This window comes from Lucilia cuprina, chromosome 6 (genome assembly GCF_022045245.1).
Source record: "Lucilia cuprina isolate Lc7/37 chromosome 6, ASM2204524v1, whole genome shotgun sequence".
NCBI lineage: Eukaryota > Metazoa > Arthropoda > Insecta > Diptera > Calliphoridae > Lucilia > Lucilia cuprina.
In genome coordinates, this window is record NC_060954.1 from 34,279,520 (window position 1) to 34,296,414 (window position 16,895).

Sequence of the window (16,895 nt, forward strand, 5' to 3'; positions counted from 1 at the left end):
CCAGTATCTATTACTTGTGTAAAATGTAAAGACAGAAAACTAACTAGAAAATAAAAACAAAAACAAATAAACTTTAAGTTTGTTTGGTGCTTGTTACTGGGAGCATAAACATTTAATAACAACTGTGTGAATATACAAATATTGCTATCTGCAATGTTACCAGATGAGATTATTTGTATAGACAATAAGTGAAGTAACAATGTTGTAATTGAAAACAGTAAGTCCCAAACATTATCAGCCAAATCTGTACAGTGGTTTGTGAAATATAAATACTTATGCGGAACAGTTTCGGACTAGGGCAACATTTTAACCACTGATTCATTTCTATCCATATAAAATCGAGAGTCTGAGTTGGAATGAGGAGAATAAATTTGATAACAAATTATTACTTTAAATTGTAAACTTCATGGAACAACATAAGTCTGGACATCACTAAAACTCATGAGCCCAAAAGTTCCTTTATGATAGCATGTAAGCAAATAATGCTTAGGAAAGAATGAGATGTAGAAAAGCTAGTAATGATAATAATAAGAAGAAAGCAAATTTAGGAAAGAACACGATAAGCAAATAAGTAAATAAATTAGAGACTTAGCCAGTATAAAAGTCCAAAAACGGAATGAGAAGAATTATAATCCCTACTTAGTGTGATTATTATAACAACTCATATAGATGCATTAAAAACGCAATAATTTCATCTAGTTGGACGTTGGTAGGATTTGCAAAATTCTGGGTAATAGGTCCTTCCCATTGTTCTCCCCCTATCCACATACAGGTCAGTCACATAGAAGATGTGCTGCAAAATTCCATACCATCAGTAAGGAGAAGAGCAGATGATCATTTCTGTTATCTGAGCAAAAATTTTAAATTTTTTGTAATGAGTAATAAAAGAAATTAAGTTATCAAATACTTTACCTGGGAATGAGTGATCGTTATCAATAACATTATTTAAATTGTTAAATAGTCAATTTCTTTAGCGTCTGTTTAACTAACAAGAAGTTAGTGGTTCGAATCCTAAGGTTAAAATCGGTCAATTATTTCACATGGCCTTATACAACCGGACCCTCCGAAATGAGCTTCTTAGCTCAGAAATATGTCAAATGATCTACTATTTCAATAAAAAATATCAAAATAAAGTCTTGTATTAGACAATAAATGATAGTGATGTTTTTCTGCCTTTTACGATTTGGGACTTTTACCTCATAACTACGCTAAATATACTATAATGTATTTTATAATTCGTTATGATTGATTTTCGTTATGATCGAGCGTCATTTGACCCTTGCCCTAATATAAAGTTCCCTTACGGAAATGACATGAATGTCCACAAATGTACTTATAAACCCTAGTATCATGATAAAATTTTACACAAAAAAAATTCAGTACAAAATAATATAATATACTTTCAATTTTTAAAAATGGATTATTTAAGTTTCTTTGGAAATAAATATATATCACTTCCACAGAAAGTAAAAAAAATTACTTAGTGCTACTTTTGAAGTGGTGATAAATGATATTCTTTTGTAAGTACATTTTTGCTTTTTATTTTTGCTGTGTTTGGTTTCTTATCCAGCAAAAAAAGAACTGCCAAAGAAGCGATAAAAAAGTAGAATTTACTCTCTGAAAGTACTGAAAAAAACTCTGAAAAAGTTATGATTTTAACACAGGCTTTTTATTTGATTCCAAACTCACAACAACTGAAGTCATTCTCAGAAAGTAATTTATATAAAATTATTTTGAGAATAAATTTAAACAAAGTTCAAAATAAAAATAAACAAAATAAACTTAGTTTAATTCAAAAAATTTCAGTACAAAAAATATACTTTAAATTAAAAAAATTGATTCATTTCACTTTTTTGGATGTGAATAAACATCACTTTTGCAGAAGGTAAAACAATTCGTTAAGTGCTTCTTTTGAAGTGGTGATAAATATAATTATTTTGGAATTACTTCGTTTTATTTTTACTGGGTATTTAACGTTAAAAATATCTGGTAACACTGTCTGAAGGTAAAAAGCAGCAAACAACAGAGAACAAACGAACGAAAAATATGGCCAACAAACAAACATTATTTTGTGCTACGAGTAGTTTTTCAAACATTGAGAGCCAAAGAAGCAAACAATCAATGTTGGCTGTAAACTGTCTGAGGAGGGAGATGTTACAAATACTATGAGTAGAATACAAGCAGCAGAGCAAAAGCGCAACACCACCAACACCACTAACAGCAGCAGCACCAGTCCAACAGTAAGCCAGTTAGTACGAGACTAGTACGTTTGGGGAACATTAAATAAAACACCATAGAAAACAGATGCGAATTTTGTTGAAGCCGTAAAACCAGTTAGTTGGATGGATGGTTGGTTGGTTGGATTGTTTCTTAGTTGTTGAATTATTCTGTTTTTTCTTTTTTTTGTGTTTTGCTTTTTCGCTTTTTTGGCCCAGCTTGATTGTGACGACTGACTCTATAGACTAGACAAACAACAAATCAGTTGAGCTTTTGCAAACGACTACGGAAGGTGTATTTCAGTTAATTTGGTTTTGCGTGCGCGTGTGTAATTTCTTTCCACATTTAATTAATAACAAACAACAAAGTTTTGTTATAGTTAAAAATATATATATTAGTTAATATAAATAAGTAATAAAAAGTTTTTTATTATAAAAATTAAAAAAAAACTTGTTTTATTTTCACCTTAAAAAAACTTGAAAATTTTGTATTTTTTAAAAAAATACATAGAATTTGAAATTTCACATGATTTGATTTTAAAGATAAACCTCAACTACAAACAAATTGTTGATTTAAGTGAAATTTTAAGTAATTTGTTTTTGTTCTGTTTAGAGGAAAAAATTGTTTGTTTAAAAAAAATATTTAAAAAATAATAACAAACAATCAACAGCCTTGAAAACTGCTGCTGTTGCAAGTAAAATTTATAAAAAAAAGAAAAACATAAAAAATTACTACTTAAACAACAACAACAACTAAAAAGTGAAGCTTTAATAAAAAATAACTTGAAACTCGAAAGAAGAAACAACAACAACGAAAGAAAAAAAGTAAAACAATACCCTCATTTCTTCAAGTGACTGACTGCATTTATAAACAACGACCGAAACCTTGTGTCTTGTGAAATGTATCTTACGGATGCACATGACAATTTTTTTTGTTGTTTTTAACAAATACACATTGTTGCCGTTGTTGCCTTTAAGCACTGCCAGCGACTAATGCTGCCGCTATAACGCTGCTAATGTGTTTAAATAATTACTTACAAAAATAAATTGCAAAAAAAGAGTTGAAAACAAAAATTACAACTTATTTGACAACTTATACAAAGCAAAAAAAAAAAACAAACTAATTTTTTACAACAACAATTTAAAAAAAACTATTTTTAAAGAATTTGTGCAATTATATTCTTTAAACCTTTATTTATAAAAAAATAATTTTTGAATTGTGTTCATTTTTTGATTTTGTTGTGTTTTTGTTAAGTTCTGTTTCGAAAGTGAATTTGGATTTTTATTTTGTTTGGTTTCACTTCATTTGATTTGCATAATTTATTAATATTATTTCTTTATTAATAAATAAGCATTGTTCAGTTAATTTATGCTTAAAACCTAAAAGTTCTATAAAATTTTAAAGAATTTCTTTTCGATTTTAAAGAAATTTCTTTTAAAGAATTTTATTTATTGGCTACAAAAAAAGAAAATAATTTATGTTTATTTATATTATGTGCTTCATCATTGTCTAGTAGAAATTTTGTCAAAATATTTTGCATTTAAAAAGTGTGGTGCATTTTATGGAATCAACAGAACGTGTGTGAGAAGTAGATTCAGTTCGATTTTAAAAAGGTAAGTTTTCATTTGATTATTTGTAAGGAAAAGTACACAAATCTTTATTAAAGTCAATAATAATGTTATAGCCTCATTTATATTATTCGATGAGTGCTAAAAGCACTTAGCACTCTGAATTGGACCTTATATTAGGCAAGTATTAGATTTTTTCCAATTTTCAAGCTGTACCAAGCTAGCCATATTCCTACAGAGTTTGGACCTGGCTATATCGCCTTATAAACCAATAATACACCCAATATTTCGATGTGCCACAGACGTAATGATAAAACCTATATAGAACAGCACCTGAGTAAATAAACAATCAAAGAGGTATTTAATGGTTAGATTTTATTCTTAAATAACACAGTGCTACAAAATGTTAAAAAAGTCGAAACTTTGTTTGTATATGATTGACTTTAAAAATTAATATGTCATCCCGATTTTAAAACGTATTAAAGTTACTTGTTAGAACAAAATGTGCTAACTGTTGATATTACAATTTATCAAATAAACGAATTTTAATATCTAATTCATATGGGATATGCCACACCTACTTCCATCTTCTAAATATTAATATTCATAGGAATATACTCAAACAAAATTTGGTAACTTTTATAGCATCCCAGATGTAGAATTAGAATTTTATCTATATTATAGTTACCACGCCCACTATTGTTAGTTTGTCCATTTTCCCCTTAACGTTTCATATATCTGTTATATTTTTAAAGATATACAGATGCCACGCCCACTAAGTCCATTGACTAAATTGAAGAGTTTATTGGAAAAACTAATGACTACACTAATTTACCATCTCTAGTATAAAGTAAGAAAGAAATTAATTTCAAACCTGTATTGTTAGACTTTATTTCCCAGAAAGTATATATAACTAGTAAATTTTGATTTTATACATAAATATAGCAACACTTATATAAACACTTTGGGAATTAAAGCACACTTTGCTTCGCTAACCTCACTGTAATGGAATAAAATAAACCTTATTATTGTAAATGAATATATATCTGTAATATCAAAAGGTAATTTTTAAAAAAAATATTGCAAATCTATGCAGTCCCTTAGTTTGATTTTATGATCTTTTGATTCTTCTTTAAGAAGAAAACAAGTAGGAAAGTATAGTCGGGCATGGCCGACCATATGATACCCTACACCATGAGTATATTTTTACAATTTTTACTTTTATAAAATTTTTATTTTTTGTAAAGAAACTTTTATGTTGAATATTACCATAATTCCAAAATATTTAAGCCATTTATTGATAAAAAAAACTAAAATTTCTAAATGAGGCTTTATATATGTCAAATATGGGCCGATCCTCGGTAAATTTGGGAAAAGGATATATTTCTAAATAACAGTTAGTTTTTTTGAGTTTCATTGCGATACAAATGGTTACAAGTCAATTTTAGACGTTTAAGTCATTTTTGAAGGGGGGTTTGTATGGGGGCTAGGGTCAAATATAGGCCGATCCTTACGAAAATCTGCAGTATCATTTATACTTATATAAAACTTATTTTTGCGAATTTTTAAAGAGATAGCAGAATATTTGACGTAATTATAGCATAAAAAGTTCAAATCGGGAGGTACGGTTGTATGGGGGCTAGGTGAAATAATGGACCGATTTCAACCATTTTCAATAGGCTTCGTCCTTGTGCCAAAAAACATGCTTGGTCCAAATTTCATCAAATTATCTTGAAAATTGCGGCCTGTACCTTGCGCACAAGGTTTATATGGACAGCGAGCCAGCCGGACAGACGGACGGATGGACGGATGGACGGATGGACGGTCGGACATGTCTTAATCGACTCAAAAAATGATTCTGAATCGATCGGTATACTTTAAGGTGGGTATTGGACCAATATTTTTGTATGTTACAAACATCAGCACAAACGTATAATACCCTCCCCACGAATTTCGAATTTACTCCGGTCTATACATACTTAATTACATATTTATAGGTTAAATTTTATAGAAAATTCAAAAAAATTCCTTTAGAAGAACGAAAAAGTTAAAACGTCCCCTTTTATGGGTTATCACTTAATCTGTTCTCTACACACTTAATTACATATTTCTGGGTTAAATACTATAAATATTTTAAAAAATGCCTTTTGAAGAACTTTTTTCCTTCCCATTAATGAAATAAAAATTATATTCCAAAAGATTGCAACAGCGTAGTTGCAATCTTTTGGAATATGTGTATAAGTTAATAAACCTAAACAATGCTATGTAAAAAAAGTACCAAAAAATAGGCAAAATTTTCACCTCTTAAACGTCCAAATATCCAAAAAGTTTTAAATTTATGTTTTAATTTTTTCTTTAAGTTATGAAGGAGTCAAAATATTTTTTGAATGTACACATGGGGTGTATACAATTATACCATTTTTACCCGTTTATTCCCTAAAGGGGCCGAATTTGAAAAAAGTACCATGAACGACAATAAGCTTCAAACTACTTTTGTATCTTATCTAGCACAGGATATATAAAGTTTACCCTTTTTTCATTCCCTAAACATTCGAATTTCCAAAAATCCCGTCTTAGTGGATCTATTTGGTGGGAGACCAATCCTGTCAAAATTTCAGCTTTTTAGCTTCAACCGTTTAGGCTTTATGATTATGAATAAGTCAGTCAGTCAGTAACCTAAGATTTGTATATATACAATGTATATTATGTTGTGTTAATAATTAATTTTGAAATAACAATAAGTATTAAAAATATTGAAATTTCTTAAGATTTGTAGCTGAGCAGGGTTACTCATAAACTGTTTTTCGTGAGTAGGTCTAATAAATATTAATACATTTTTTAAATTTATAACAATATTTAAGGGTTTGGGAAACTTTAAAAATTCTTAAATATATATTAATGTTAATTCTCAATATGTTTTAAATTTATATATTTGTTAAAATATGCCAAATTATAGTTTGTTAATTAAATATGCAAATGAATTTTAATTATATAGGTCATTTCTGTTTTGAATTTGACAAAAAAAAAAAAACTAGTAAGAATGTTATATTCGGCTATGCCGAATCTTATATACCCACCATCAAATGTCGTTTAACTCGAATGAAACTTCGTTATATCGAATTTCATCTATATACTTGTATTTTTAGGCCAGTTATAAGTGTTACAGCAATTTTCTGAAGGGAACCTTATATAGAGGGGTAGGGTCAATTATATGTCGATCCTCATAAAATTTGGCAGACAGAATTTAGTTCGTATTCAATTTATTTGTGTCGAATTAGCTACACTCGTATATTTATGTCATTAATGAGCGTTGCATCCCCATTTGCCGAAGGGGATCTTATATGGGGGGTCAATCATGGATCGATCCTCATAAAATTTTTAAGATAGATTTTGACTCGTATGAAACTTACTAATGTCGAATTTCATCTATATACTAGTATTTTTAAGCCGGGAATGAGCGTAAAAGTAATTTTCTGAAGAGGACCTTATATAGGGGAAAAGGTTAATTATGGACCGATCCTCATAAAATTTTGCATTGTGATTTCGGATCATATGAAACATCTTTATGTCCAATTTCATCGCTATATTCATATTTTTAAACAAGTTATGACTGTTAAAACTGCTTTTCGAGGTTCCACTTGTATTGGGGCTTTCCAAAAATGTGGACCGATATTGCCCATTTTTAATACCAAACAAACCTTACCTATATAAAATATTTATGTGAAAATATCAACCCTATAGCACTTTCCATTCGGACTCTATCGTGCTTTGAACAGGCTGACAGACAGACGGACGGACGTACGGACAGACATGGCTAGATCGTCTTAGAATTTAATGAGGACCCAAAATATATATACTTTTGTGGGTCTATGACCAATATTTCGATGTGTTACAAACGGAATGACAAAATCAATATACCCCCATCTTTTTTGATGGTGGATATAAAAATACAGAAATAAGAACAAATATTGTAGCTGAAACATATGTATGTATGTCCAGATATATGTACTTAATATTAATAAGGCTGATGTATGTATGCATATAAGTCTGATTCAAACTAATAAATTATATTAAAATTTTAATTTTGTAACATACAAGAACGATTATCATAATTGGGACTTTATTTATTGTTAACAAAAAATCAAATACTGTAAATTTAAAAAATTTCTAACAAATATTATTAAATCCAAATATTATTAAAAGTATAACATCTAATAATTTATTGCAAAGAATTGACATTAAGAAATTGAGGTTAATTAGAAAATTTCAAATTTTTTTGTTACTAAATTTAAGCAATTAATCAGTTATGAAACCTAAGTAAGGTCATTTAATATTTCACATGAGCATATTTCACAAAATATTAATAGGAAGATGTTTAAACATTAAAAAACACGATTATTGCCAACAATTTCCTTTCTCTATTAAATCTATAGATGAACAATTTATTTGGCCAATAAAACTTAAACAAAAATTGCCAAAAAATTTTAATTAAGTTTGTACGAGCATTTTGTTTTCTGTCTAGTCTTATAAAATTGTAGTTGTACATTATTATTATTTTTTTTTTGGTAAAAAAATCTTGTAAACACTTTCAATTTTATTTTAGAGGAAAAAAACTGATACTCGTTAAACACTTGTTAAAATAGTCAGGTATCAGGAGAAGAAAAATACAATTCAAATACATCCCAGTAAAAACTCGATAATGGGTTGTACTTCCATAACCACTTACTTTTTAAAGACTATATACTTGCAGTTTGAAGTACTCTAGTAATCACTTTCTCTCAATTTGATATAGAAGTACTTTATTTTCTTCTTCGTCATTTTGCTTGCAAATTTTATTTAAGTGCGTGTTAAGAATTGTATTTTATAAAATAGAAACCAACAAACTGTAGTCCCCGATTCGTATTATCACTGGCTTCTTTTTATTATTAAAAACAAAACAACTTACTTAACTACTTCTTTGTAAGCAAAATTACTTCTTTAATTCCCTATTTGTAAGCGAGCGTAGAAGAAGTAGTGAAATAAAGTTTTATTAGCTTTTTAACACATTACTTTTCAATGTAAGTTTTTCCTGGGATATTTTGACATGCCAATTAACCCATGTTTTGCAAATATGGGTCATTAAATAATTAATAAAACTTATAATAGGAGTTATAATTTTTACTTTAATAAATACATTTTTAAATTATTTACGCTTGATACTGAAATTGACGCCAATGTGTTTAAAACTTTTCAATAACATTCATTGTCAGAGTATGTACGGATAGTTGTCAAACTAACAACAAAATTACACAAAGTTTTAAAATCATTATTAATCTTTTAAAAAAAATTTGACTGAAAGCGTAATGCGTTGTTCAATGACAACAATGCCTTGTCAAAATTACATCAGTGGTTGTTTATAACTTGGTTTTATTTCTATTTTATACACATCCGTTGTCTAAACGTTAACAAACCTAGGAGTCTCACATTTCTCACAACAGTTTGTATTAAGTTTGGTGCTCTTCTACCGATTTTCTTCCTTTGTGTACTGATAGAGTATAATTGTGATCGATAATGATTAAGTTAGATTGACAGGAGGATGTATACTACATCAAATCCAAAGAAATACACATAGGCCCCTATACGGGCCTGTTGTACGCTTCTTTATATTCCCCTCTATGGTAAATAAAAAATATTGCATTATCTTCAGATGTCCGCAAAATCAGTTTTAGGACATAATTTCTAGGAATTCAAGGCATAAGCTTTATTAATTTAAAGGAATCTCAAATAGTTTCTATTTCACTTAATATGTTCATAAAACAATATTCCATAGATTTTCACAATGGGTTAATGTATATATACAGACAATTATTGCCGATATTTGTATAACAAAATTACCAATAGTTATAAATATAAAAAACACAAAATAAAATACCGTTAATTCAAATAATAATTTATTAATATTTGCACAAATTATGCAGATGTTGAACATACAAAATTAATGAGAAAAAAATATAAAAAAACAACAAAAACGCTTCAAACAAAAATGCACGACAATTATTTAAAATCACATTTACATTCGCCCCGTATTTTGTTTTCATTTCCATTTTGCTGCTGCCACCGAGTTCCATAAAGCATTTTAACGAAATAAATAAATATTTAATTAATGTGATTTAAAGATAAATACTCGTACGATAATTTACGCTAAATGTTAAATCATTTTGTTTAACAAACTGCAAAATAGATTAAGTAATCGTCTGTCATTTTGTTTGTGACTTTCTTTCCTTTTTTCTGTATTATTTTTTTGGTTTTTGTTGGGGGCTGGCGGTTGTATTGTTTTTCTGTTAAGATTATAAAATTTATTATTGAATTGCGACCCAGCAAAAACTTACATTGAAAAGTAAGGATTTAAAATGCTATAATTTTCTTGCATAATTATTTTAACACGGTGAAGACATTGGGGACAAATACTTACCCGCGAACAAATCACTTTTTGTTTATTTCTCTGTTTTACTCACAACATTTTGCGTCCAATAAAGGTTTCCACATCAGTTGCTATAAGTACAAGCCTTCGCCGAGTTTAGAAACTTTTTTTGATAAAAGTACATGCAAATGTCTACTAGTTCTCGATGTTGTGTTACAATAGTTTCATTTAATTTTTGTTAATTTTTAATATATGTATGTGAATCTGATCCATAATATGTAGAAGCTAAAAATGGGTAAATTCGGTAACTTCGTATCTCTTAAACTAAATAAGTGTAATATTCGGCTGTGTCGAACGAAAAAGTACCAAAAAGTTCCCTTTTGTGGCATAAGCCTGACTCCACATACTTAATTTCATGTTTTTAGCCAATAAAAACACAATAGTGCTGATCTCGCTCTGCTACTCTTGGTCTGCTGCTCTCGCTCTGCCTTGTTTTAAAATAAGGATGCCAATCGGGACTCGAGATTTTGAAAATTCCGAAATATCCCGGGATATTTCGGAATCCCAGGATTTTTCGGGATTATATGAATTTAATTTTTTTATATATGACAGTGAAAGTCTTCAAATCATCATGTTTGTAAAGAAAATGTTTAAGTTTGTTGAAATTTAGTTAACAAAAGAAGTTTTTAAATTGAATCAATTTAATTAATTACAATTTCTAAACAAAAACTTTTAGAATTTCTTAATTTCCTCAACTGGCTAAATAGATACTTTCTAAATAGAAATAAGTAAGAAATTATAGTCGGGATTTTCGGGATCGGGATTTCGGTATTTGCATCCTTATTTTAAAAACATGAGTACAATATTAAAATTTACCGTATGATTATGTATTTTGTTTTTGTTTTTTGCAATTTCTGTCTGAGCATGAATAAAAAATTTTTGATGAAATCAGAGGTTGTCTCGAATTTTTGCTCATATCTCCGTTATTTATGGATGGGTTTTGCTGATTATAAATAGCGATCTTCCCGAAAGCATGTCTAAAAGAATAATTGAAAATTCGGATCTTGCAGATATCTGGGGTCTTCTGAAAACTGATTTCAACAGACACGCAGACATCTCTCCGGGGGCATGTTACATTGGCGAGACCTCCGCTTTGGTGTTATTGCAATCCCGGGGTATAAAGAGGTGGCCAATACCTTCAGTCTGACCGGGACTGAAAAATTGGTTACAGTCTACTGCTTGGTTTAGTCCTTGCATAGATTGCCAGAAGTCAGACCAGAACACCGCATAATCTGGTACTACGGGTGGCCAGTTGCCCGCAGCACTATGTCCTGTCTGGTCAGTTGGTTGAGCTTCCTTTGGGATCCACGTGGTGGCCGTGGTTTAAACCTAACCTCGCGGGGAGAGTAAGTGACGGTTAAAAGACAGATGCATGATAATAGTCAATATTTCGGGATAAGTTCGGTGCCGAAAACAATAGATACCCCACAGAGATGTGACTGTAGGACTAAGCGTTGAAAATGAGTTGGTATTAATTGTATATGGTACGGGATGAATGTGAGGTTCGGCGGGCCTTTCCCCACACGTCTACCTAATGAATGTGTCGTATGTTTTTCTCTTATGAATGTGTCGTATAAATGAGATGTATGCTGGGTTAAATGATGATAGATGAAAGGTATCACATACATTTGATATTATTGAATTTTCCTTCCTTGTCCAGATATGTTCAGAGTTTACTCTGTTCATATCAGAATTACCACTGTGTGTCCCTGTGAGTAAGAACAATGTCCACGGCTTATTGATGATCGTACTTCGGTTTACCGGTTACGTCTCTAGGTACTGTTGCCGAATCAACAGAGGGCATAAATTGGTCAAGAGATTAGATAGCTCGAGTACTCCAGCAAAGTACTTGTGCATGGACCGGTCAGAACCAATGTACAAAAATTGCCACCTGAGTTCTTCATTTTCTCAAGTCTACCCAGTGGAAGAAAAAGACCACCGTGAGATAAGGCCGTCAAGGCAGGTGGTCACGTGGAAAAAAAAACTCTCTACAGACACGCAGTCAGACAGACGGAAATGGCTAAATCGAATCAGCTATCTATAAGGATCTAGAATATATATACTTTATAGGGTCGGAAAATTATATTATAGAAATTACAAACTTATGTATACCCTTCTCACTAATAATATTCTTTAAAATAGACTTTGGTAAAAAGTATATTATGTCCAAAGTGATCAACTCAACATTCAACTTACGAAGGCGAGCTATTGCAGATGAACCCAAATTTTTTTTGTGATAATTCACAATAAATTTTTACTTCTAATCCACTTTGTGGTGTAAAATACGGAAAATAATTAACCGAAGCTGTTTAAATCAATTTCAAAATAAAAAATTGTATGTAAATTCACTGTTAATTTAATTATTTATTTTTTTTTTTTTTGTAACGTTACAACTACAAATCGGTCATTAACAACTGGATAACTCTCTATTAAATGGCTGATAGAAATTGTAGTTGAACAAACATCAAACTACTTCATGCTAAGTGATGGTGACGTGTAAATTCAGTGATCGTAAATTTCAATACCAGAAGCGAATTGATTTCAACGAAACATAAACAATAATACATACATATGTATGTGTGTGTGTACAAAAACAACTTGTTCATAAATATTTAAATGTTTGAGATTTGACCGTTTTAATTGTCATTATATATTTAAGCACGTTTGAATGTTTAACAAACGTGAATTTCTTTCGTTTGTAGTTTATTTCTATTTAAGCTTTGCTTGGCTCTGCTCAATTCAAATTTGTTTTAATTGGAGATCAAGTGGCAATTTCACTTTTTTTAATTTTTTTTATACGTTTTTAATTGCTTATCATTTTATTGAATATGCAAATAATTTGTTAGTTTTTTTAATTTTTTTTATACTTTTTTTAACGTAGCTTATTTCTAGTTGGTTTCAATGGCTTAATTTTTTTCATATTAATACTTTTAAAAATATTTGTAATAATTGTTCAATTGTTGTTGTTGTTTAAAATATCAGTAATATTAATTTAATATCTTGCATTTATAGTTTTGATGTTTTAATTTCAAATCGTTTGTATTTCATGTGACTTGTAGCGCATGTTACATTCTCCTTTTTATTCAGTTTTTTTTTTTGGTTTTATTATTGTTGTATTTCTAATTTGGATTAATTTATTTTGTAGTTTATTTTTTCTTGCTGTGGTATTTGTTGGTTTTCAAAATATTTGTTTTATTAATGCGGTTATTGACTGTTAATTCGTTTGGTTTTTAAGTTTTGGTACCACCATCATCTACATTTGAAACGAAAGACTTAACAACGAAACTTGTTTTTTTTTCGTTTCGGGGGAAAATATTGAGATGGTGTTAAATTTACTAGTTTTATTTAGTTAATAAATTTATTCATACATATGAATGAATGTTTGAATATTGATTGTTGATGTTTATTTTATTAAACAAATAAAGTTTTATTAGAGTTTTTTTAAAAGGTCTAAAGTAAAAATTTCACACATATTTAATTAACCATTTGATTATTTTGCCCTATTTTTGAATTAATTAAATATTTTAAGTGTTACTTACATATTTTATAATTCTATATTACATATCTATCTGATTATTCAAATACCGATAAAAATGGATATTCTTCTATAAATGAAATTTTTTACGACTTTTTACTATTTTTAAATTGTAAAATTTTCGTTGTTTTTAAATATCTAATTATCACCTTTTCCCATTTTGTTCGACTAATTTATCTTTTTCGAATATTCTCCAAAAAAAATCGATCATTTGATCTTGTAAGGACAAAACAATAATTTTCGCTTTTTTTATTTACTTATTTCGATTTTTATCTACAAAACCATTAATTGAATTTTTTCTTACAACCTCTTACAACCTTTTGTTAGGACGACTTTCTATCGAAACTTTTATCGATAAAAAGTTGAAAGTCGATTAATAGAACCCTAGAAGTTAATGTTGTAAACCTAGAGCTTAGCATGATACAATCTTAGTTAACACTAAAACTCCTTGGTTTCAGATTTTGAGTAATAGGAAATCGGTCGTAATCGAATGCTACGACTTCTTTAGGTATTGTTTTGAGATTGACTATTTGGATATATATTGCAGAAAGGGATCCGCCAACAAAACGATTAGAATGTAGTAAATTACTAACCAGAGTACAAAAAAGTACAACACTGTACTGTAGTCCGAACCCTCCACTATGCATGTATACACGATAATATTCGCCAATGTGTAACAGTTCACTTTTTCTTTCCAAAGTCGGATATTTTGTACAAAAATTATGAACCAAAATATGTGATTCTATTTTCGATTATAGTCTTTAAATAGCTAAACGGATGCACCGATTTTCGCGGAATGTTCACGATCCTAATATATTCTGGAAGGAAATAAAAGCATCATTTTATTTTGCCTATTTAAAAGGACAAGATGCCACGCCCTTTAATAAAATTCGCATTCAAATTTGTTTATATGAAAAACTTCTTAAAATTTTGTTTGGCATTAATATAAATATTTTTAGGAAAATATAGGCGGACTAGCATTAACGGGCGTGGCATTTCGCATACTAGTCCAATAATAGAATTTGTATATTTAGGAAATTATAACAACTATAGTCTTCCAATTTTTTCCGATAAAATTTTACATCCATATATACGAAAGAATATATGGGGCGTGGCATCTCCCATATTAATCAAATACTAAAATTCTATTTGGGAAACTATAAAGGCTTTAGTTAGAAATCAGTGGGCGTGGCATCTCTTATTAAATACTAAAAACCATACATATATCTGGGAACCTGTATAATTATATATAATTTTACGGGGAAAATAGGCGCTATAGTGGGCATAACGTCTCTTATGTTATCGATTTTCAATAACCAAAATCAGTGATGTAAAATTGTGCGGAGGAAATTAAGCATGAATATAAAATAAGATAATTCTTCTATAATATTGAATCTAGAAATTTAAAATTAGGCATGTAGGGCACGGAGTAAGTGAGAACCTATATAAGGAGATTTGTTGGTACTTTTTTGTTTTCCAAAAGGTACTTTTTGAATTTTCTATGATATTGAACCTAAAAGCAAGAAATTAAGACCCAGTACTTTTGCGTTATGTAAAATGTGCTTTTTGAATTTTCTATGATATTGAAGCAAGGAACTTGAAATGAAGCAATTAGGATCCGGGAGTAATTGGAAATATATAAAAGGTAATTCTTGGTGCTGGCTGTTGATTTTAATACAACATCAGGAAGGGTATTTAAGATTCGGCACAGCCGAATATAGAATTCTTATTTGTTTTTTTAATATACGTAATTCATGTCTTAATAATTAATTTAAAGCTTAATAACCTCAGTACGACCTGTAACTAGATATTTAAATAATAACATTAACTCTGTTTAATATCAATGATCATCCCTTTTAGAAACAAACAGGCTTTTGTGGCCAACAGCAATTGTAATTTAAGAAAACCTTAAAATAAAACAATAAATATCTTCTCATTTATATTAATGTTAAGTCAGAAAAGTTAATCTTAAAGAAAAAAAAAAAAAAACAATTTAGCAAGAATCATTTGTCATTTGTTAAATTAAAAACTATGAAGAAAAAAAAAATACATAACAACGACTATAGCAAGAAAAAAAAAAACTAAAAGAAATACTAGTAACTACTATCAAAAGTGTGTCTCAAACTAATGCTGGTAATGTAATTAATTTTATAACCACAAACGAATGGAAAATACAAAAAATAAATACAGATTACAAAATCTTTGATTAAGAAGTTGTAAAAGAAACAAACTAAAAAAATACATAAAATAAACCAAAAACCAGCAAAAAATAGAAATAGAGACAACACAACACAAGAACATGTTTAAAATACAATATTATTTTTTTTATTTATTTAATGATACAAACTGACAGGCTGCCAACCCAAACCGTTCCAAAAAACAAACCAAACGAAATCAGAAACTTTGATTTGCTTTTTAAATCTTAAATTAATAGAAAAAGCTAAGATTACATATGAGCTGTTATTCGCAAAAAAAAAAACAGAAACAAGAATTATCGAAATTTCGAAATCAGATGTTGAAATTTCTTTCAAACTAATGTCAGGGTTAAAGAACTTTGTTGGCGTAGAAAAAAAAATAATAAAAATTAATTTCAAAATTTTAGAAATTATCAGAGTAATCAGAATACATAGAAACGAATACATATGCGTTTGTTTGCAAAAATATAGTTTACTAAGTCAACCATAAATGTGTAAATTAAGAACAAAAACCCACACATTTTTCTTCATTAAACCATAAAATGTTCACCTTAATTTACAGCAAAACTTCAAGACAAAACAAACGCTTTGTACACAGTAGACTCTAACAGTCTAATATAATTTATGATTTTATAATTTTGTTTCCTCCATTTTATTTCTTAATCTATCATAATATTTATCTTTGGGTTTTAGTTTTTTTTTTCACCATTTAATTTTATTTACCAACAAATGTCCAACTTTTTCAAGTCAGCTGAAAAAAACGCAATAATATTAATAACTTTTTAAACACATCTTAAGAACTCTGTTTAGATCTTCCTTTAAGCTAGATATGATATTACTGCAGAGTCAATAGAAAAAAATATTAATAATCGTTTTTTAAGAATTTTACAAAAAAAAAAAACGAAATATAAAAATAATAA

The 16,895-nt window shown here is 28.9% G+C and overlaps 1 protein-coding gene across 8 annotated transcripts in view; it reads left to right on the forward strand.

The window, feature by feature from the left end:
* The first annotated feature begins 2,287 nt into the window (after positions 1-2,287).
* Positions 2,288-16,895, forward strand: part of LOC111686473 (putative uncharacterized protein DDB_G0277255) — a 252,866-nt gene continuing 238,258 nt past the window's right edge. For 4 of the 8 annotated variants that reach the window (XM_046955038.1, XM_046955045.1, XM_046955040.1 and 1 more), the window contains exon 1: positions 3,470-3,830. The gene's annotated coding sequence lies outside the window, so the exon portion shown is untranslated. Of the gene's footprint in view, positions 2,629-3,469; positions 3,831-16,895 lie in introns of those variants that run through there. The other 4 variants (XM_046955042.1, XM_046955041.1, XM_046955044.1 and 1 more) reach the window with 2 other exon arrangements.